Here is a 23,467-nt window from a genome sequence, read left to right as displayed (position 1 = left end):
TTCACTTAGCCAAAGCTCTTAAAAGCAAAAACAAAAAAAAAACCCCAAAGAAGTTCACACAGCTCCAAGTGCGTCCATTTACATAATTGTCACACTGATTTCTTAGTTCTTGCTTTGTTGTTGTTGTTGTTGTTGTTGTTTTTCGCTACCCTATGTCTATGCCATTAACAAAAAAAAAAGAAAAGCAAGGCAACATTTCAATTTGTTATTGCTATACTCTTCAAAACGTAATTAACCTCCGGTTTCTGTTGGCATTTTTTTTCGGCTCTTTGGTTTTTATATATTACTTCTCTCTTTTTTTTTTGCGTCACTTTTAGAACAACGACAACGTCAACGTCGAGTAATTAAGCAAAGCTAAAAGTTCATGTTAATTGTCCCAGGCATTCAGCATGCGAGAGGGAAAGAGTAGGCTGTATATGGAGGGACAGAAAATTATAACTCACAAAAGGTCAAAGACTAAGAGAATTGTCAACCGTGGACAGGCAGGTCGACGGAGCGAAGGAGCAGCGTTGAGTGGTCATCAAATGAAAAAGAAATCCCAAAGAAAATGCAAAGATATATTGTACAAACAAAGAAGGAACGAAATCAGAAACAGACATATAGACTATATAACTATTTAAAAAAGTTAGAGTTTAAGTGCATGTTTAAAATTTAACAAATATTATTAACGATTGTATTCCAAATGAAGCTGCAATCGTGAATTCGGAATTTAATATTCCTTTATCAGCGTTCTATATGTCATTCTTGTATGTCATTGTCACCATAAAAATCGAAAAACTCTGTAACTCTAGTAGAAGGAAAGGGCAGTTGTTTTTTGTTTTGTCGTATTTTTCCAGCTTTTTTCGGCTAATGTTGACTCATTGAAGGGGAGCCGTTGCTTCTTCTTCCAGTTTGACGAACTCAGCGGAAGCAACGAACGACAACTTTTTTTGGTATTGTTGTTCTGGGTTTTGTTTTTCCTTTTTGGTTGGTTTGTTTTTCGTTTTTTTTTTTTCATTATTACTATTTTAGCAAAACACCGTTAGATTGTGCGAGCACACGGTGTGAATGATACTTTAATTACACAAAAAGTTGAAAGGGAAGAGCGGGGGGATAAATAGTATTATGCTAATGCAAATCAAGATAATAAAAGTTTACCAACACTTTGGAAAATTTTACAAAAAATCTTTGTTAGCTACATTTTTGCAAGTTACTAGCAACAAACGAAATTTATTTTCTATGGCCCCTTAGAAATACAATAATTTGTGACCATCTTTAGGATTCCAACAACCATATCGCCACTGTGTAAAAAAATATTAATTAAATCCTTTTTTTTTTTTTTGAAATCTTACAGCGTTTCGCTTGTCCCAAAAAATAACCGTTTCAAACTCTTAAGTTTTAAAGCTTTTTTTATTTATTGACAAATCGAAGGCATTTACGAGAGGTGTTATCAACATACTAAGTTCATCGAATGAAATAAAAAAGCGTTTTCGTCTCGCCAAGCTGACTACTGAAAAATTTAACATCGATATTGCCCCTGCGTCACATTTGATATTTATTTTTTAATGGAAAATCAAACGTTTGCGCCAGTAGCGACAACAAAGTGGAGTGTCCCATACGTGTTTAGATTAATTTTCAATCAACTCGATTTGCATTACATATGAGGCAACCAGATCTGGAGAAGCCCATGATACCGCAACCTGATAGCTTAAAAACTGAAACAGTTATATTAAAGTACTAGAGATACTCTATTAAGACATTATACAAATTAAAGAATGGACAACCATCTAAACTAATATTTTTAATAACCGTTATACTATCGACATCATTATTTTCCAACCCTTTAGCTGTTTTTAATATATACTATTTAAAAATTATAATCAGCAGAGCATCGAAAACTCATAACATTTAAGCATTACCCAATTCTAGGCCGGGCAACTTTGTAACAAAGCTCATAAAATATTGAGCATACACCGACTAAGAGCCATTATACTCTGGCGATTTATAGCCAACCACTCTAGACAGAGGATATTAAATGGGAGAAAATAAAACCAATGACTCTAAAGGCCTCCTCGATCGGCGATCATACACACCAGATCCATCAAATGCCGAGAGCGACAGCAGCAGCATCAGCAGACAAGATGGCAATTAATCAGCGAAATTAGTTTTTATGCATTTTAAATGATTTTATAGTTTGGCTTTGGCTGAGCGGCACCGTTAGAGTAGACGACACTCGATGGCCAGAAGACCATGAGCTTCATCCGAAGTCATCCAGTCCCCAATTCCCCCCGTTAAAGCCTCAATCTCATCCTCAGGCTGAGAGCCTTTTAGTGCCTGCAATCTGTTTCGGAGTCTGCAATCAAATTTTCGCTTTCATGCCATTTGGCCAGAAAATAACAAACACAAAACGAATGGGCTAAAGACAAACAACAAAAAATTGAGAATTTAACCAACGAAAAAATCTCGCAAAATAATTTTACGCCGCAAGTTGATCAAACATAAATTTAATAAAAGGCTTTGCCCTAATGGAGTCCTACAACAGCTGCATGCTGATGGCTGCAACTCGACAGACTTCTTACCCTTTTGATGGGAATGTATTACTAATAACCAAGTTCTAATGTAGATGTATTAATATGGTTTTCAATGCTTGGAAGCATGACTTCAATGTTTACATATTAAATAAAATGCAATATTTATATTTCATAATCAAGAGAACCAATATCCCCTCCAACCGAGCGATAAACTTCCAGGGTGCACAGATGCACTTACGTCCGCAGCTAATGTTAATGGGGTGTGGCATTTTGGCCAGTGTAAATAAATTAAAGACCAGCCGCAAAACAAAAGCACTGATCGGCGTCCGAAAGAGACGGAGAAAGATTAAGAGAAAGAGACGGCGACGGAGCGATGAAGGGGGAGTGGCTGGGGGAGGAGAGGGGAGTGGATGCGGCGGCATTTTGATTGCATTTCATTTGTGGCAGCATGCAGCATGCAGCAAGCAGAGAAATAATAAAAGGAGGAACAAAAATCCAGCCAAGATATTCTGACTCCTTTTGGCCTTTGTTTGCTTTGCAAATTGCGCTCAAGTGCGCCGCTGAGATAATCAGTGCAAATTCTGGCCAAAAGGAGGGGACATCGCGAGGGGGGCGGTGCTTTATGATATCTTATCTGTGGGTAATCGGAGCAGCTGCTCCTGCATCTGCATCTTGGCGTGTTTTTGCGTTTGTGTGTGTCATTCCTTGAGCAAATAATGGCAACAATTATTCCGGCAAATGCAGCCAACCCAAGAAACTGGGGACTCCTCTTTTGCACTCATCAAAAAATGGATACTATCCTAAAGAAATTTAATGCGATTTCCTCACCACAATACTTTATGGAATATATAAAATTGTAATTTTGGAGCCTTGAAACACCTGCAGAACTCCATATAATCCTTTTTTCAAATCATAAATAGCAATAACTATTAGTTCTCAAAAAAAAAAGTTTAAAAATATGTTAAAATAATATATCTGTATTGGGTTTATTTAAAGTGTCCTTACTTTTCTCGCAGTGGTCAACGATTTTAACTCCTTGCGGCCGTTGATTCCTTTTTGGGTGATTATGCAATTTAGCAGCTTGTAAGTGATTGTTTGTGGGGCGTTGTTCGTCTGCACCACCGCAGTGGTTGCTACAGTTGCAAGGTGCAACATGAGAGCCACTGGAGGCAGGCAGCTGTGCGCTTGCCACAAATTGTTGTCCGCACATTTTCCTCCTCTTTCGGCATTATTCCTGCATTTCGCTCTGCTTTTTTTTGTGCATTATTTTATTCTGGATTTATTTTCGTGCGCCGCTGATTGTTACAATTTTTGTGTGTGCGCGGCTCTCAAATTAAAACCCAGAGCTTTTTTAGCCATTTTTCTTTCCTTTTTTTATGGCTATTTTTTGGGCACTTTGTGTGTTGCAAGTAAATGAGGTATTTTCAAAGGGGTTGTTATTGGACTATAAAACTCAAGCAATACTACTTAACAATATTAGTGTTAAAATATTATGGTGGCATGTAAAAACTGCTTTCTTAAGTTTACAAAACAAAAAACTTAGAAAATATTATAGAAATAAAAAAAAAATATTATTTTTTTACTTACTTTTAAGAGAGGGTATTGAATGCTTTGAAAAACCCAGAACGACACGATCCCTCATTGCAAAGCAGCTTGAGAATGATAAGTTGGGTTCGGGATTGGGGATCGACATGAGGATGAGGATGGGGATCCGGTGGAAGATGACGTTGATTCGACGATGACGAAGACGATGCCAAACTGCAGCGCATTCGGTTTTTGGCATTTGCTGTTGTTTTTGTTGTTAACAAACCACACGTAAGCCAAATAAAGTAAATTGCGGCAAATACAAATTGAAAACGGTCTGACAAATGAAAGTCAGCAACAGCTGCAAACGGTGATGGCAAGTGAACGAGATGGGGAGAAGGGGTGTGAGTGAGAAGGAGAAAATCATTTCAAGGTCAGGCTGAAGCGCCCGGCCAAGAAATTCGTTGAACCGACTTCGACAAATTGTGACAACGCCCATGCGGACAAAAGCCACTCCAAAAATAATAAGAGTGCACAGAAAGAAATAAAACACACTTATGGGTAATCATAACTGTTTCTATAATAAGAAAAATATCTCTAAATACTTCAGCTAATTAGGTTTTGAAAAACAAATTCTTTATCTTCCCAAAAATTTTGAAGTAAGACCTATAAAGTATCTTCCAATTTTGTTTCAGTATGATTATTCTTGAATTCAATAAGAACTGCTTCAATTTTCCCCCATATCGTCCAACTGTTCTTCAAATTGTTTGCACTTTAAATAATTTAAATGTATTGATTTTTTTCCTCTTTCGGATTTCAGTTTTCTGCCAAATAGCAACCGCAAATTAATAACGCTCAATTGGGCAGACAAGGTGGACACGCCCACTCAGGAGCCGCCCCTTTGCGGTTAATTTTTGAGCGAAATACTTTTAATCCTTGTCACACTTATCCATTGACACTCAAGGATTTTGAGCGGTGGGATTAAAATAAATTTGATTATTTATTTTAGTAGTTAACATATTGCAAGAGAATGTCTCTTAAGTTTTACTTTTAATAAATATTCCTTTTATGCATCTGTGATCAATATTGGGGGCAGTATTTTAAAGGCTTAATGAAACAAAAAGAGGGGGTGTTTCTCATTAATCATATGACAAACGTTTTTCTTTGTTCACGCGATTCGCGCATCGAAGCAATTCTTTTAACGAAAATTTATGCATATTGCGAGGCGAGTCTGACAACGGTCCCAAAACTCGGACGAAGAAGCACATTCAGCCCGATTCCTCTTTTTTTTTGCAAGGGAAGTTGGAGATTAAGAAATGGAGAGTGGGTGGGGTGGCAAGATGCAGCCACTGACTCATTTGGAAACCGAAAACCCCGCCAAGTGGGCCACAAATTAAAATCACGCAAAAAAAAACCATAGGATGCCAATTAAAATTTAAAAGGAATTAAGCCTGAAGTGATTTCCAGTTGTAATACTAATGGAAATTTAAGAATCTTCTTATATCTTATCATAAATTACAATAGAATTCGAAACTCTGCAGGAAAAAATATTAAGAAAATATGCTTGATTATGCTTGGCATTTATGATTAGCTTAGGGTTCACTTTTCGTTGACTTCATCCAGCTGTTTTCTATGCAACATATTGAACAGCAAGCATGTTGCATCTGGGCATAATAATTGGCTATATACATGCCTGTATAAATATTTTTAGACGGCCGTACCGAATTCCTGAGGATTTTCCATCATTTTGTGGACGACTGGGCGCATTGGCTTGAAAATTTGCGCAAGTTTTGGGTACCTAACATCATGGGAGAGTTCTAGCAGCGAATGCTACACATAATTTTGCATAGTTTTATTGCAGAACGAGGAATGTACCACTCGTTACCTGAACACCACCAGAACACCAGACTTTCGGAGTGGATCAGAGTCGAGTGCTCGACATTTATATGCGCATCACTTAGTCGAACTTCTTTTACCATGAGCGGAATTCATAAAAGGCAAATTGTCTTCACAATATAGTAGCAGTCGCTACGTATATACTATATATGTTTGCCACATGCACAAATATAAATATATGTTTGTATAGACTGATGGGAAAGTCGCTGAATTAGCTGGAATATTCTGTGAGTAACTCTCGTGTCTATGACACAGGAAAATGCCTCGAAAATGCCTCTTAAATGCAACATTTTCATGCGGTAATTGCAAAGAACTATAGCAACAACAGCGAGTCAGCAACAACAAAAGAAAAATAACAAAATAAAAAAAAAAATAAAAAAAAAATGAAGAAAAACAAAAGCGGAAGCTTTGGCAATGATCATGCAAACTGCTCATTCATAGGATAATTATTCCATGAGTTCATTGCGGTGGCGTCGGTGGGTGAGCAATTGTTTTTTGTGGTGCTTTGCTTGCTGACGGCGGTGTGGCACCTTCTGAGTGGGGTGTTCTCTCCCCACAAACACACTTTATTTATACTTTATAGTATATATACATATATATATAGGGTGCCAGCAAAGCCAATGTCGTGGGAGCTGACTCGATAGCCGACTCGGCTGCGATGCATTTTTAATGTTTTCATCGCATTAAGCGCATATCTAATTTAAGGCACTTGCTTTATAGGCAGTGCTGTTGAACATCAGACTTGTTAGTTCAATTTCCAGCATCGTAATCACTCGAGAATTTCCTGATGAATGTCGCAAGATAAGACGGCAATTTGTTTGCACTCGAATAATATTTTTATCAACTATTTTTTAGTTTGAAGGGGTTAAACTGGAGAAAGACAACTAGTATTTTGAGAAGAAAAATTCAATAGTATATAAGACGGATAATAAAATGACTCCTGGGAGTGACCAAGATCAGCTTCGAAAATACAGCACACCCACACATTATTGGACATGTCTGACCAGTTTTTTTGAATACGCATAAAGATCCGTATATATGAGATGCTTGTATATATCCCGAAAAAATCAAAAAATTCTTTGAGAATGACAATGACTGAACTGAAAGCTCCACTGGGCTGCCGAATGTTCCACTAATGTATATTTGTATTCACATACAACACATCTCTTACACTGAAAACAAAATGTCGATTAGCTAATTCTTAAATCCTATCTATCTCTCTAAATAAATAATTTATTATATATTTTTCAGTGTCATTTCGTGCCTCGCCTTAAAATTAATTTTTGTTGGCTTTCAATATGTTTACCCAACAAATTTTGACGCATATATATATATGAATATGTATCCACCTAATATACATATATATATATTTGCCATCGTCTCCTTTCGCTTAAAACGGTAAAAAAGTAAATTTGATTCATACTCACACGTAAACAACAACAAAGCCTTTTGCTTGTTGACTCGTTTTATTTTTATGATCCCGGCTTTCGTTCTTTTTTTTCCAATTTTTTTTCCTTTTTTTTCGGTTGCTTTGTTGGTTGGAATTCTGCGAATTTATATTGACAAATTTCATTAGAACTTGTACTTGGTCAGAAACCGGGGAAAGGGGCGAAATTGGCTTGGCTAACTGTAGTCGAACGAAATGAAATGAACTGAAGTGAACCGCATTGTTTGTTGTTTTTTCTCTTTCTTTTTTCGGCAGGAAATCGAAAGACTTAGGCAACGAACTTGAAAATTCTCAAAGCTCATTTGTATGCATGTTATTATGAGTATAGTTTTATAAGTAATTTAACAAAAATGTTCTTAAAATAATCACAATGATTTGTAAACAACAACAAGAAGGGGAAAAGGTGGAAGGTTTTTTGAGAGACGCACAAAGGAATTTAAATACCAAATTACACTTCAACTGACCAGAACAAACTCGAATTCATTGTGATTCTGTGTACTTAGCACAAATTCTACGATTGCGAATTCTAACAAATCCACTCCCTTTCCCCGGTTTGTGCAGAGCAGCGTGACAAGAAAAAAAAACAGTGAACAACAGCAAGAGTAGCAACAAAAAACAAAACAAATTACCACAAAAAAAAACATACAAATAAAATACAACATTCTTCTTTTCGTATTGAAATGGAAATAGATTTTTGCAGCAAATATTACCACTAAACATATCTATTGTGTAAATTGCAAATACAAAAAAGGAAACAGACAGCTAAAGTGGCTAAGCCGAATAATTAATATTCTAGCAGTTGAAATAGAAAATCTTAAGGCTCTTCAAGAACTACGACCTGATGTAAGTCACCCAGTACTTAAGTGATTTAATAATTGTAATTTTCCGTAATTCATAAAAGTGTAGACTCAGTTTAAGTACCCCTTTTGATAGAGTATCGCAACAAAGCAAACACTTTGCCTGCCATGATTGTAGTTGCTGCCTCAAGTGTTGAAGTTCGTGTGAATCGCTCTGTTGTTGCTTTTTTTGTTGCAACCAACAACATGATTATCATGCCACAAAGTCAGGGGCAAAAAAAGGCAACAACATCGAGAATCTTTGTCCATTGTTTCGTTGTTGGTTTTAGTTTTTCGTTTTTGTTATTACAATGAAAGCTCATTGTGGCATGGAGGCATCTAAATCTGAATCTGAATCTGAATCCGAATCAGAGGAACCACAAGTTGGCAACAAGTGCTTTTCATTGGCCTCAAGCTCCAAAGCAAACATCTGCAGTCCATTTTTGGCCACAAAATGTTGCTCCATTAAAATGTTACAAGGCTAAACTTTTTTTTAGAACCTCTTTGCATTGTTACCAGAACGAAAAAACAGAGGAGAACAGCACTTTAATTTAATCCATTTAAGCATCATAATGCAGAGAGATTCAGAAGACTTTTCAAATATGTACTTTGTTGTTCAATCATTGTCTTACGTATTTATCGGTAGTTTTAATTTAACGCTCAATGACTAGGTGGCAATTATATAGATTCATTACCCTTTTTTCTATCAGAAAAGAAAAAAAAGACAAGATGGAAGTTCGTTTCTAGCACGGTCAAATGCACTTGAAATCAATGGGGAAGTAATTAGATTAACTCTTCTTTTCTTCGCTTTATTTACAGTTCTGGTATTCCCCCTTTTTTCTCCTGCCTTTATTCAATTTGCCGAGGGTTTTATAAATCAAGTGTAAGTGACATTGAAATTTATTGGCCAGAATTTTTGCTTCTCTACGCTCTTTCAACTCGTTTATTATATGTCTACTAGTTCCCTCTTTTTTCGCGTCTTGCTCTGTTGCGTGAGAATTTCGCATGTTGTGCGGTAGTTTATATAACACATGGTACATACGGAAAACCTAGTGTATGCTTATTTTTACACCATCTAATTAAAGCGCCGACCATCTGGCAGAGTTTTCTGTTTCAAATCGCACAAATCATATTTTTCTCTTGCGGTTTAGTTAGAACGCATAGATCGCAAAATTGGAAAGGGAAAAGAGGAGGGAGATTTTCCTAATGTTCATTAGTTTTTATTACGATCTCAATCAATTTTTTGACTCAGCAAACTCACACTATTTTACTGCACAAATCCGATTTACATTAGCACAAAATTGCCAAAATGTGTCTGTGATGACAAATCATTAATTACTGATGACATCTATCTTACAACTTTATGTGCTGATCAATCGTGGAATTTCGTAAGTTGCCAATCTAATTGTTTTAATTGCCTTGACATTGCCCATTTAACCGTTAAGTAACTTACCGATACCGTTTGTATTGGCCATTCTTCCTGGTAAATGTAAGTATCTTCATCAAATAAAATCAGCTTAAAGTATCTTGGCCAAAAACAGTTTGAATCCAACTAAACAAGAAAACGAAAAACAACAATTTACCGTTAGATAAGAATAACAATATCCAAAATGTTTCCCCTAAATTTTGCCATCGATATTTCGATTATTGGTTTTTGTTCATTTTTTCGTTCATTAATTAAACATTTCACGTGTGAATTTCCTGCAACAACAGGTACATCCGGGGAAAATATTTTGGCTGTCTATAAATCTATATTCATGTATGCACAAGGGGCTCCCACACTTAATATATACATACATATTTTTAGTTTTGCCCGCCTGAATATTGGGGCTTTGTTTAACTTCCAGATCTACGCTTTTCAGTGGGGGGCAATTAAAAAACTCTTTACGCAATTTGCAGAGATGTGTTTTTTTTTTTTGTATGTGTGGCATTTTTTGTTGAAAATGTTTCGCTTAATTTTAGTTTATGGCTGCCAATAACCGCCGTCAAGGCCAAGGCCAAAAAGGCCGGCCGACAGACAATCGCCTGCTTCGTTATTTTCTAAGCCGCTCCAACTACAAACAAAACCAAAAAAAAAAAAAAATAACAAAATGAGGAAAATAAATGTAGTTGAGCCTACAATTTGTCTTGGAGTTGCCGTTTTGTGCGTGCCTCACGTCCCGCACGAAACCAAAACTGAACCGAAACTGAAATTAAAATTGAATATCATCTAACGAGATCAGCGCACAGCAATCTTTTGGATGCTAATTGCTGTTCAAGATACTAAAGAGTTCAACAGTATTTAAATTGCCATCGGAAATAGCTACGGGAAGGTTTCAGGTTCAATTAGAGCAACCGAAAATCCAATTTCATTTCGAACTACACGGGGAAAGTATGAAACAAGAGATATATTTAGCTAAAAATTAAAAAAAAAATGTTTTTTATTTTTTTTTTAAAACTTTAATTTCACCCTATCAATCAAATGTATACCTTCCACTTATTATTATTTTCAGCGCTGTTAAACCAATCCATATCACAATCGATCAAGTTAACGAGAACAACCTAACCTTCGTCTAGATAATTTCAAATATTTAATTAAGAAACGATTTAAGTTGCAATCAAATGATTTGCATACTTTGGCTAGTTAACCGTATAGCGCTTGCCATAAAATATGCTTCACATTTTGATTAACGCTATAATTGGTGCGGAATTTCGCAATCAAAGTGGAATTAAAATAAATGTTTGCTGTAGATTGATTCGCACACACTGGAAGTACATATATTATATGGCAAATGTGGTTTACTTTTTAATCAGTGAGTTAAACATTTTCTGGCCACATTTAAATCATTAGTCATTATGACTTTCGACCTGTTGCTGAGCTTGTTGCGTGTGATCCAAGTCAAGCATCTTGGAAATCGCGCTAATTTATCTTATAAAATTTTTCGTCTTGTCTTTTTCCTGTATTTTTTTTTTACTTTTCTTTTTTATTTATTTATTTTTGCTCTGTTGGGCCACATTTCTTTCTTCTCGCTGTTGATGCGCCGCAGAAACAACCAGAAAAATAATAATAACAACAACACGAAGACTCATTCACTTAGTCAGCAGACACTGGCGACGTGGTTTTTGACTCAGTCCAATGAACTGCAAAAATCTGCAGGCCAGCCAACAGATATACGATAATAAATAAAAATAATCTGTGCAAAATGTTTCGGTTAGATGGACTTGAACAAGAAAGGAAGCTAGCTTCGGCGCACCGAAGCGTATATACCCTTGCAGTCATCAAATAAGTCGAATAGAATACATAAATGCTAAACAATATCACAATTTTTATATATTTCTTAGGGTCTATGCCAATCAAAAATTGGGCATTATTAAAGAAAGTTATGGGCTCTCAAGGGCTGATTTTTCCGATCGTGATGCTGATCAAAAATATATATACTGCGTTGCAAACTTCTGACTGAAATTATAATACCCTCTGCAAGGGTATTAAAAGGAGCTATAATTTCCAATTTAAAGAGACTATTATAATTCTTCTGTGATAGGAAAAAGTATTAATTTGAATTGATATCTTCTTGCTCTTAAAATTTAATATAATTTTGTATGAAAATTTCTTGAACTGAGAAAAATTAACCTAAATAAATAAAACCGAAATAAACTTGCCTCATAAACATAATGAACTTAATTCAAATGATACAATTTTTGATTAGAAGCTTAAATATTCTTGACGTCATTCACTTTTTTGATAAGCATTTCTAAAACGTGTTTCACAGTCTTCTCGTGCTGTCATAAAACAAAGTGAAATAAAAGCCCAAATCATTTACACACAAGTTAAACGCTTCGCGGGATATAAATTTTATATACACAAATATGTTGATGGCTGCGTTTATATCGCGCTTTTAGATCAGTCAGCAAGCATTTTTGGGTTGTAGCTCATCAATATAATTTAAACTGCCTGCTTGGGGCGATCCCCAAGTCATTTAAGCTGCTTAAAATCAAACCAAAAAAAAAAAAAAACAACCAACATCTTTCATCTTAATCATTTTGCGCGAGGCTCTTAAGCATTTTTGTGAATGAATGCAGACATCAAAATAACAATAATTTGCGCAAAAAATAAAAAGTTCAAAATTATATGGCGATAGGTACGTATAGGAATTCGTACAAATCTTCGCCACTAATAACAGTTCTCTCTTTCTTCCTCTCGCGAAAGAGCCACTCTATAAATAGAGCAGTCTAACGTCTTGAAGTGATCATCTATAAATAAAACAAGAAAGTAAATCATCCACTCAGGTGGAATAACACCGTATAGAAAAGAAAACAAAAGGCTGAAGACGTGTTAAAAATAACGCACTCTCTCTCTAGATGATTAAAGCCTTAAGTAAATCTTAAGCCTTTTAAATATTTAACCTTTGTAGCTAATTTTTTTTTTCTCAAAATTCATGTTGTTGCCGAGGCAAAAATTGGGTTTTTATCATGATTAATTGATCCTTGGGGATTATTAAATTCTATTGATGTTATTTTAAGAATGCTTTGTTCTATTTCTAAATTTGATGCTTTGCTATTTAAAAAAGCCCTTAAAATAGCCTTTTGTTTTTAATCAAAAGGGTTTTAATTTGCCGTTACAAATATTAAAAAATTAAGTTTATTACCAAGTTTATAGCCCTGATTAATCGAATTGGTCACGAACTCATCCCTAACTTTGTATGGAGAGAGTGGGAGGAGGCGGGCCGAACATAACAAACTAATTGCTGGCAAAGCCAAAAACGATCTTTGGACTAATTGTTGCAGAAATTGCAAACGCTCCAACGATCGCTCCATCTCCCTCTCCCCTCCCTCTCACTCTGCCCCAGAGCTGCGCTCTCTTTTTAACACCCGATAGCCGTCTCTATCTATCCCCCGTGTGCGGCGCGACTGTCAGTCAATTAGAGCAAACGCGCTGGAGAGATCATTAGAGACAACAAAAAGGATAGAAAGCATTTTGAGTGGCAGTGATAGATTGTTGAATTGTTAAAGAATTGCTAGATTGGCCAGAATAGAAGAACTGTATTGGCATTCGGCCATATGCCATTTCTGGCCATACTTATAACAAACAGGAGCAGCAGCCGCATCAGTCGGAGCGGTTAAGTGACTAATTTATGGCCTTTTATGTAAGCCAAAGCAATAATACTGATTCCACACTCGCGTTTTAGTTTGACTCGAAGTCTCAGTCTGAGTCTGAGTCGGCGACTGAGACTCTGAGTTTGACCACTTTCTGCAATGGTAGCTATTCATCTAATTGCCGGTGACGGTGCCGTTTGATGGACAGTCCGCTGGACTGCATAAAGAGAATTATACAACAATCAGAACAGCAATAAGCCAACCATACCGGGCAACGAACAGCCAGCGATGCATTGGCCAATGGCCATCCACCGGTCTTATCAGAAACCTTAAAACTCAAACCCAAATAAAGCTCACTTAAGCGCTACAAATAGGAAAATATTTTTTTCATAACAAAAAGGTAACAAATACAATATGTAAGCATCTCAACTTCTTTCGTATCTGGAATAACGACATTTTAAGTAGCACAAATCTTTTAGTAATCCTATTGAAATCTTTTTCTCATTTTCTAACACATGTTTTCCATTTTGTCACCGATTGAATCAAATAATCCATCAAATAAGGTTCACCCAACCCATTCACCTGGATTTCTTCCCCAGGAAGTGAAAACTTTTGAATGAAAATCATCAACGAACGAAAACGTCTTTAAGTCGCTCCATTATTATATTGGAGTTTTATAGTTTAAAGTGCCGAATGGAGCTTAAATCACAATCTAATGAGACTCGACGACAGCTTGGGAAGCTCAAACAAAAATAAAGGCCCGAAATCAAAACTTTTTACACACGTCCGAAAGCCCAATCTACATAAATCAATAAAAAATATAATTTAGAAAAAAAAAAGGAGATTTTTAAACAACCAATCAAAGCGACATTAGGAACCCGCTAGTGTCATAAAAAATAACAAACAAAACCCGAGAGCTCGGAATGAAAATGCTCTTTCCTTGTTGTACTTAGAAATACAGCCTAGGGTTTATCTTTACTGCAGACAAGAAAAGGTGTAAGAACAGGTGCACCGTTGAGAGATGATGGGAATGGGAATGGGAATGCACACCTAGAGCAGATATCAATTTATATACTACAATCGGTTTATATTTATTTTTATTGCGCATACGCAGTGTGTCGCTCTGGTCTCGTCGTTGGTTTATGTTGAGAGCGTAGCCAGCCACAACGGAAGTCATTTGTCCGAGTCTTTGAGTCGACGAAACATATAAACACAAATACAAACACAAACAACAACAAAAACAAAGCTCAGAATCGGTCTGTGGAAAAGAACACGTCGAATAGGAAACTTAACAACAAAAACAAAAGGAAAAAAAAAGCAAGAACCTCTGTACTCAGTACTGTACTTGCTCTTTTGTTGAAGTTGCCTCTGGGATTACGTCACCGTCAAAGTGCAAGCCATTGTAACTAATGTCCGTTTTCAAGTCTCCTTGGTTAACTAAAAATATGTTCTAAACTGAGAATAGGTATATAAAAGTATCTAAATATTAGAATATAAACAACAACAGAGTTGGGAACAACTAGACAACGATATAGTGACAGATATATGCCGTTGCTTGTTGTCAGACTGTCCGCAGAGATCTGGGAATCATAAACCCTGGCCAATTATCGTTAGGGTAATGGATGCTGTCTGTCACATCGCCGGCCATTCCGCGGATGATGAGGAAGATGATGAAGAGCCGCGGCCAGTTCCCATGGTCGAATCGTTATATATAAAGTACAGCTAGTCCGATCTGCTGAGCCATTGCCAGCTGACCAGGGTGCAAGAAGAAGAACAACTCAATCAAGCGAGTGCGAAACTTCAAGTTCATCGTGATGTGGTTGGGAACCAAGCGTGTCCATTACACTTGTCCCTCTGACGAAGTGCCTGCACTGAGCGAAACTAAAATCAACTACTTATTTAGTATAATTATATTTGATCAAACGAAATTTGAATTTTGATTTAAAAATTAATAGAAGTCGCACACAAATTTTATTTGTTCTGCACCTTAAGCCCGAACATCCAAAGTACTTGCTTCGTTTTAGAATACATTTATTCTTTTTTGTGTACTTCTGCACATGACAAGCGCGGGCCCAATGCTAATGCTAATGCCGATGTTAATGCTATTATTATTGTTGCTATTTGCGCTACTGTTGCCCGAAGGCGTTAAGAAGTACAAAATAGCGACAAAGTGTAAGCTTAACCGAAGAGGAACAAACCAAACAACACAACAATCGCACCGGACAGAAATTACATTGGGAAATCCGATTATCTTACCGTTCTGCGGAACCCTAAGATCACTTTTAAGAGTCAATGGTTTGTGGAATTAAATAATGCAGGGATTACATTATCGCTGGATCTCAAAGTTATTTGATTGGGGAAAAGTCTCGAAGGTTTTGGGTAACATTTTAAAGCGTTTTGTAATGTAATGTATATTTTCTTCTCATTTATGCTTACGTCTGCAGTGTTCCCTTCACTTTACTTGTTCATTATTTGTTAGTCCATAAAAAAAAAAAATTTTCAACAACTTTTTAATATCTTTTCCCCTCTTTGATTTAAGTTTATCTTGTCCAGAATTTCATTCAACTCACTGGCCAACAAACAAAAACTTATCTAAACAAGTGAAATGCATAAAAAGCTTCCACAGCAAATCCCTTCCCACCGACATCCAATTTTACGACCCTGCCGCATTTTCGGAAGTTCTTTCTTCCATTCCCAATACAATTTTAGTGCGCTTTGTTCGTACTCATTTCCATTTTTGGGTATCGGTTGGCTTTGTTGGGCATTTGCCTTCTTTTATTTTTAATAAGACTGACATTCGCTTATCAGAGTGGGGCTTCGTGTAATATTTATGTGGCATTTTGTCACCGCGACACCATTCGGAGTGACCTTTCTCTCCTCGTCGGTCGATCAACTTCTTGAAAGGAAATTTAAATTTTAGCATAAATTTATGGGATGACAGGCGGGCAGGCATTCTAAGCAACATCATCATCATTGCTTTTATTATCATTAGGGCGGCATTTTTTTTGTGAGTGCATTTCTTTTTTGTAGATGCGATATTTGGTAGTTTATGGTAGTTAGTTAACTTTTCTGGCAACCCAAGATTTTCCTTGAAAATTAGAGAAATGCTTTGATTTTTTGAGAAATTCTACCACGTTTCTTTAATCTTTTGCAGGATTCCTTGTTGAACAGATGATTGTACCAATTTACAAGAAATTATTAATTTACAAATATAAAAAAATCAAGAATACGATACTTAAACATAAATAAGAAAAATAAACGTAACAAATTTATGTACCCACTAATATATTCGACCATTCGCCCCACAAAAGAACATCAAACTTTGACAAACAGGAATCTACATTTGATTGTGCATTTCCCACAAAAAAAAAAAAAAACACAAAAATCTACAGGGGCGTTTGGACATTTCTATTTATTCCTTTTAACCAGCAGCCCATTCATTGATTTAGGCTCTTCTTTCACTCAACGAGTGAGTGGAGCTTGTCCAGTAAATTAGCATTAACATTCATTTGATTTTCAGTCCGATTCGTTTGTTTGTTTGTATTGCGTGAGCTTAGGTTTAAGTTTTAAAAGCCCAAGAGCTGATTTCAATGCAATGCTAAAGACGAACGCATTTATCATCGATAACCACCATTGATATGCTAAACTGCAGTTGACTTTTCTTGGTATTCCATACATTCGACCTATTGGTCGAATGCCAACTCAAATATATCGTAGATCGGGATCGGGATCGGTTTACGTTTACCTATCCCCATTTCTTTGGGGCTTCGGTTTTTGGTGTTCGGTGTTGGTTTAGCTTTTTATCAATCAAGTTCCCTGCGGTGCGGCGTGTTGACGTCTCTCTTATTACAACAGCATGATTATGGCGTATTAGCCCTATTAAGTGTCTCATGACATCGATGTTGATTCAAGGTGTTAGGGTGTGTCATAATACTGGATGAAGCGAGTGCGGGAAGTTGGGATTTCTGAGGTGGGCTTAGCTCAACTTCGCCCTCTGCTTGTCCCTCGAATGTGGATCTGCTTTTTCTGATGAATATTTTATTCAATGTTGCACAAATAGCTACGCACCACGAACTGGCTTTTGGGTATCCAGAATTTATAATTGTGCTTTCTGAGAAATGGTAAAATCTGTGAATAAATTCGGAAATATATCTCGCAATGAGTAACCTCTAGTCCAATCCACACCAAGTTGTGCCACCCATTTATCGTCAAGCAACAGGAAGCAGACAGGAAATTTGCGATTAGTCAAATTAACGGTCGCATGGCACAATTAAGCTAAGCCAAATCAAACACAACAAGATAATGGAAGCCACAGCTCATGTTCAGCGGCAAATTCAATTATCCAAATTGCTACCATTTCACATGGATTTCGATTGGTATCAAACAAAAGGAAACAAATCGCTTGAGATCCAAAAAAAAAAAAAAAAAAAAAAAAAAAAAAAAAAAACATGTAAAAAGGGTGGCGGCCCAAGGTAAATATTCTGGAAGTGCTACCTGATCATTGCATAATTGCTGCCAATGAACAACAGCAAACACAAAAACGACGACGAAAATTACATAAGAAAGAAATAAAAGCTCAAGAAAGAGAGTGGGAAATGTTTGCTGTCCGAAGTCAGTAGAAGTATGATGTAAAGCGGCAAGAAACAACAACTCCATCAGACAGTGTTCCAAAGAAAAAAGGAAAAGACAAACCGACGAACTACGGTAATGACAACAACAGCAACAAGAAACCACTAAGCGCAAAAAATGTTCAACTGCGGTAAATAGCCAAAAAAAAATAAATAAACCAAAAAAAAAGGAAACAAAAATTATATAGATAAAAAAAATATTATAAAGGTAAAAATAAACAACACGGGCAAGTCAAGTTGCTTCTTGTTGTACGTGTATTTGCACTGGTTTGTGTGTCTAAATCTAAGATCCGTTGACTGTGTGTGTGCGTATCTGTGTAAGTACGTGCAGACACCCAAAAACCCGCCCATTCCAACTCGCTAGGCGGAAAAATCAAAAGGTTCAAATGACTCAGCCATTACAACCTGTTAAATGTGCTACCCAAAAATCCCAACTAAAACTTAAAAAAAAAAACATTTTTATAATACATATTATATAAAAAAAATACGACACTAATTTTTTTTCCGTTAATTGTGTCCTTCCTTCTGTCCTCAAACAATTAAAAAAAAAAACTATAATATGCACATATTTTATAATCCAAATTTCTTGGCAAAAAAAAATATGAATTTTTGCAACAATTTTTTGTCAGTTCGGGTTTTTGAATAAATCAATGTACCCAGACATTGTAGCGCACATCGGTTATGACCAAAAGCCAAAAAAAAATCAAGCCACTTATTTCCACAAGGTACAAAGCAGCCAGCCAGCCAGCTTGTTCTCGTTGCTGCTGCTGTTTGCTGTTGTTGTACTTGTCGTGTTCGACTGCGAAACACACGAAAAAAAAGCGCCAACAAAAAGTACAGACATCGGAGCAGAAAAAAAAACAACAACAACAACAATTGGCCAAACGATGGAGTCAAAAGACTGAAAAAGAAACCCCCAAAAAAAAAAAAAAAAAGGCCAGACTCCAGCCAACAAAACTTCGGCTTCGGCTCTTTGCACGTGATACATTCATCATGAACTTGAATTTGAATTTTAAGTTTAATGGTTAATCCATTGTGGCTGCGGCTGTTGGTTGTTGCCTGTTGTGCAGGCAACAATTTGCGAGCACTTGTTACCATTGTTGTTGTTTCTGCTGCTGCTGCTGCTGCGCTGCTTTTGTTTGTCTGTAACTTGGTATCTTTTGTTCTTCAATTTTTGTTTTTGGTTTTTTTTTTTTTTTTGACTGGGGAAAAAGCCGACAATTGCAGTTGTTACTTTTGTTGTTGTCACTTGCACTTGTTGCGTTGTTGTCTTCATCATCATCATGAGTATTATTGTATAACGCTGAGGATTTTCCCGCTGAGCGGGAGAGCTAATCCCAGCTGAACCACAGGGTTTTTCAACGCCACGCCCACGAAACCCTAAGTACGCCCATCTAGCGTAACCAGTAAGAAGGCAAAAATCTGTTGACAGGACATGTCTATTGTGTTAGTGGTTATTGTTTTGTGGGTGGTGACCAGTAAATGGAAAAAAAAGACATCACCAAATCCTTACACAGGAAACAAGTGGAAAAATGAACAGTATTTTGTTACATTTCAACGTAAAGTCCAAAGTTCGTTTCCTAAGTCTTTTGTTTAGGTATGATTATTCAAGTTCTTATTTTGGGTGCATAATTCAGGAGTTTAAATTGGTGATTTATCAATACAAAAAAAAATACCCTGTTTAATCATCCTCTTTTATTATAACTCGAAATAAATCGAAATCTTAAATAAAGCGTACAAAATACAGATTCAAGATAAGTATCAATGTAAATTGATGAGTATATTTGTTAATTTTATAGACCGCGTGTAGGCACAAAAAAAAAATACCTCATTCTGAAACCAATCTCATTGTTATTGCAATCAGGTTTTCTTGACGTTCAGTTTTGTCCAGTTCTTTTTTCATTTTGTTTGCGTTTTTGAAAATTAGTCAAAAAACGTGCTTATGACGCTTCAGTGGGGGGCGAATTTTTCTGGGGGGGTGGGACGCTTTGCGCGAATGCGTGCGCTCTCTTAAATGAATTATGAATAAGGTAATCTTTTTTTTCGTGCCGCTGACTTGAGGGCCACGTTGGCAACTAATTTCGACCTTGCATACAATTTTAATTAAGTTTTTTTTCTGTTCATGTGCACATGGTTATACATTATTTTTTATATATATCATATAGCATAAAGAAGAGGCAGCACCAGAAACAGAAGGGTGTCGACAGCACCGCTGATGACAATGATAATTTTCAAGCTAAAGGTAATTTTCGTATTATGTTTTACGTGTTGACTTTAACTTGAACCATAAAAGGTGGACAAGGAAACTCTTGTAATTGATCAAGTTTAACTTGGAAATCAGGGGGTTTTGTTTTAAAGCTCTGTATTCCTGGATTTCAGATAAATTGTGAAGCTATTCTAAACTTCCTCCTATTAAGTCCCTAACTCTTCTTGAGTCAAACACCTTGTTCTCCACTAGCTCCTCTTCCTTCATTCATCCTCCCTCTATGTGCTCCGTTTTCTTTAACTCTTTTTACATTTTCTTCTCTTCACTTCGATCGCCGTTGCATATTTTCAATTTTTTGCATTTTCAACATAAATTAGCCGTCTCCCAGTGACCCCCAACACAAGTTCCTCCCCTCTTATCAACTCGATCGCTTCTCTCCGCTCTTCTCAGCCAGAAATAGACATTGGTTAGGCCAAGAAGAGCAAAATTCCTGGCGAAAGGAACGTGGACAAAACAGGCATTGGAAAAAAGTGAAGCGTTAATAAAACGGCACAAAAGGAACACACAGCAAACAAACAACGGGTTAAAAGGGGGCGCGAGGCGAAGGAGCCCACGGGGCGTGGCAGGGACCAAATGGAGTCTGCAAAAGATGTAACCAAAGTATAGGCCCACGATCGTCATCATCGCCATGGTCATCATCATTATTGCGTTGCAAAGGAACCCAAAGAAGCTGGTGAGTAAAGAGTGATCAGAGAAGATCTGGTAAGTTTTAAAGAAAAAAAGGGGAAGAAGAGCTCAGATTCGCCTTCGTTTTCTGCACTCGGCAAACAGCGAAAAGAAAAATGTTTTCTTGTGCCTTTAGAACCAGATATACCTTTATGAAAAGGTTTTTTAAAAATTCGATTACAAACTGACAAGAAACATTAAAATCTGAATAATACTTTTTAAAAACGGATGCAGTTTTTTCTTCAATTCCATTATAAAGTTCTAGTCATTTGGTCAAGTTATGGGACCTTGAAGTCAAGATTGGTGTCACCATATGGTGACATTTTTCACCAATGAAAAATTTGGAAATATTTCTTATTCCAATAAATATGAAAATTAATTTCAATTACGGTTAAATCTAACGGTCTTTCAGATATATCCAAATTGTAAACGTCTTCCTACTATACCATATGTCCCATTTACTGGGTATCAAAAAAGCGAGCAGCATAAACAACGGATAGCCTGTCGGACCATGTTTCCATGTGTGTGGGGTTTTGGGCGTTGGGATTGGTACTGCAAGAACTTCTTCTTCTCCAGCGGCTTCTTCCTCTTTTTCATGTGCTTCCTCTGCTTTGGTCGCGTCTTCAATTGCCGTTGTTGTTGTTGTTGCTGTTAATGCTGGCTGTTGTTGTTGTCAGGCGTGTGCGGTGCGCGTTGAATCCGCTATAACAGTGTTAGTACGTTAGTAGGTATACAAACAGGTAAAACAGGTATTCCCAGCCGCTCTGCCACGCTCATCATGATCACAGTGATGATCATGTTCTTTTGCTGCTGCTGCTGCTGTTGCTTTTGCTCTTCTACCACCACAATGGGCTGGCTGGCTGCTTTTTACTTCACTTGAAGCATTATTTTAGCGAGTCACCGTCGATGACGACAATTGAGCAAATAAAGATAAAAACAAAAAAGGTACAAGAAAAATTTATAGAGTCCCAGGAACAAACTGTTGCTAGAAAAATAATAGCTTGAAATTTTGTTTATTTATTATTTTTTTTTTTTTTTATGATCTCGCACTAATTATTAAGTAAAATTATTTTCGACTTTGCAGTTCCATTTAATAAAAAGCAAATTTAGAATAGTTAAGCTTGTTTCGGTCAACATAATTAACAACTAGTTAGAAAATCTTAAAAATGTAATAATAAATCAAGAAGAAGGTTATTTCCTTTGGTGTACGAAACCACTACACAATGGCAAGAACAAGAAGCCAAGAAAGAGTGAGTGAGAGGGAAAGATACAAGCGCATTGAGGCCCAAAGGAACACATTCTTAAACACAGCAATTACCCAGCGAAAGGGGTGATGGGCAGAGAAGGAGGTTGGGGCAGAAGATGCAGACAGTAGAAACGAGAATATTCTGCTGGCTCTGTGGGCCCTCTTCTGCGCCCATCCAACGGCCCCGCCGCCTGCAAACCCCAACAAAACCCCACCCAACTAACCAAGAACCCAACTACCAAAGCCAAAGTCAAGGCATTAACAGCCCAGTGAACACACTCACACACTGGCTATGTGCAATATCTCACACACAGGCGCACATCTATATCTATATACATATAGAACAAAAAATATATATAGATCTGGCAAGTGGTGTTGTTCTTTGGTGGCCTAGGTCTGGGCCAACAACAATAAGCAACGCGATTCTCTTTGGTTTCGCAATCAAGAACTTGAGATTCGCTTTTGGTTAGAAATCTTGATCCACTATATAATCTATATAATACTGCCTATTATGTCCCAACTTGCAAAGTAGTTCTGAAAAGTACAAATAAAAGTATCTCAGTCAATGCGTAATATAAATCAAAACATTACAAATATAATTGTAACGAAATCATCTTTGAACAAATTATAAACAAGTACAAATACTAGCAAATTAATTTAGTTTGCTATCTAGGTAAGAAAGCAATAATACAAAATGAATCCCCAAAAGAAAAAAATTATAAAATGTTTAATACAATTTTTCAGGGGCAAGAAATCAGTGTATATATTTCGGTTCTGGGCCAGAACACTTGCATTTTGGCCAGCAAGCGGCTTTTTGAGTGAGAGTGAAGTTGGTGCAGGAACAATGCAGCAAAAGCAACAACAACCACACAGGGAGATGTTTTCAGAAGGCTCCAACGAACGAGAATAAGAAGAAGAACCATAGAAAAACCTCTGCTAACGTCAACATCACGACATTAACATTGCCGCTGCCTCAACGGCAAAGTCACAGTCAAAGCCAAAGTTACCAACAGGTTTCTTAGCTGTCTCTTCGGCCTCTGATTCTCCAAGTCGCTTCAGCTCAAATTCTCTCACGATACACATCGATACACAGAAAAAAATATGAGTATGGAATACTGATCCATTTCATGTTTTCAAATACTACAAATCATTTTTTTGTAACTCACGTTGGATTTGAAAGAAAATGAATTTGTCAATTCATTTTTATTGCAATAAAAGTGTTACTTACGAGTCGCTTTGGTCGCTTTTTTTCACATCTAAAAAAAAGTCACCTTTTCTTCAGGTGCATCTTTCTCACCTGCGAAAGAGGCTTCGTTTTCAGCTTCGGCTATGAGTTCGCCTTCGTTTTTAACTTCGGCATTTCGATCTCTCTCAC

At 36.7% G+C, this 23,467-nt stretch overlaps 1 long non-coding RNA gene across 3 annotated transcripts in view; it reads right to left on the bottom strand.

Moving 5' to 3' along the window:
* The window catches only part of LOC108095314, a 109,753-nt gene that overhangs the window by 68,458 nt on the left and 17,828 nt on the right, over window positions 1-23,467 (bottom strand). For 2 of the 3 annotated variants that reach the window (XR_006245313.1, XR_006245312.1), the window contains exons 3-4: window positions 9,667-9,765; window positions 7,358-7,476 (exon numbers count right to left, since the gene is read on the bottom strand). This is a non-coding gene — a long non-coding RNA (uncharacterized LOC108095314). The remainder of the gene's footprint in view (window positions 1-7,357; window positions 7,477-9,666; window positions 9,766-23,467) is intronic. The other variant, XR_006245314.1, reaches the window with a different exon arrangement.

This window comes from Drosophila ficusphila, unplaced genomic scaffold, assembly GCF_018152265.1.
Source record: "Drosophila ficusphila isolate 14025-0441.05 unplaced genomic scaffold, ASM1815226v1 contig_198, whole genome shotgun sequence".
In the NCBI taxonomy this organism is placed as follows: domain Eukaryota; kingdom Metazoa; phylum Arthropoda; class Insecta; order Diptera; family Drosophilidae; genus Drosophila; species Drosophila ficusphila.
Note: the sequence above shows the minus strand (reverse complement) of the source record. Positions and strands in the feature narration are given on the sequence as shown.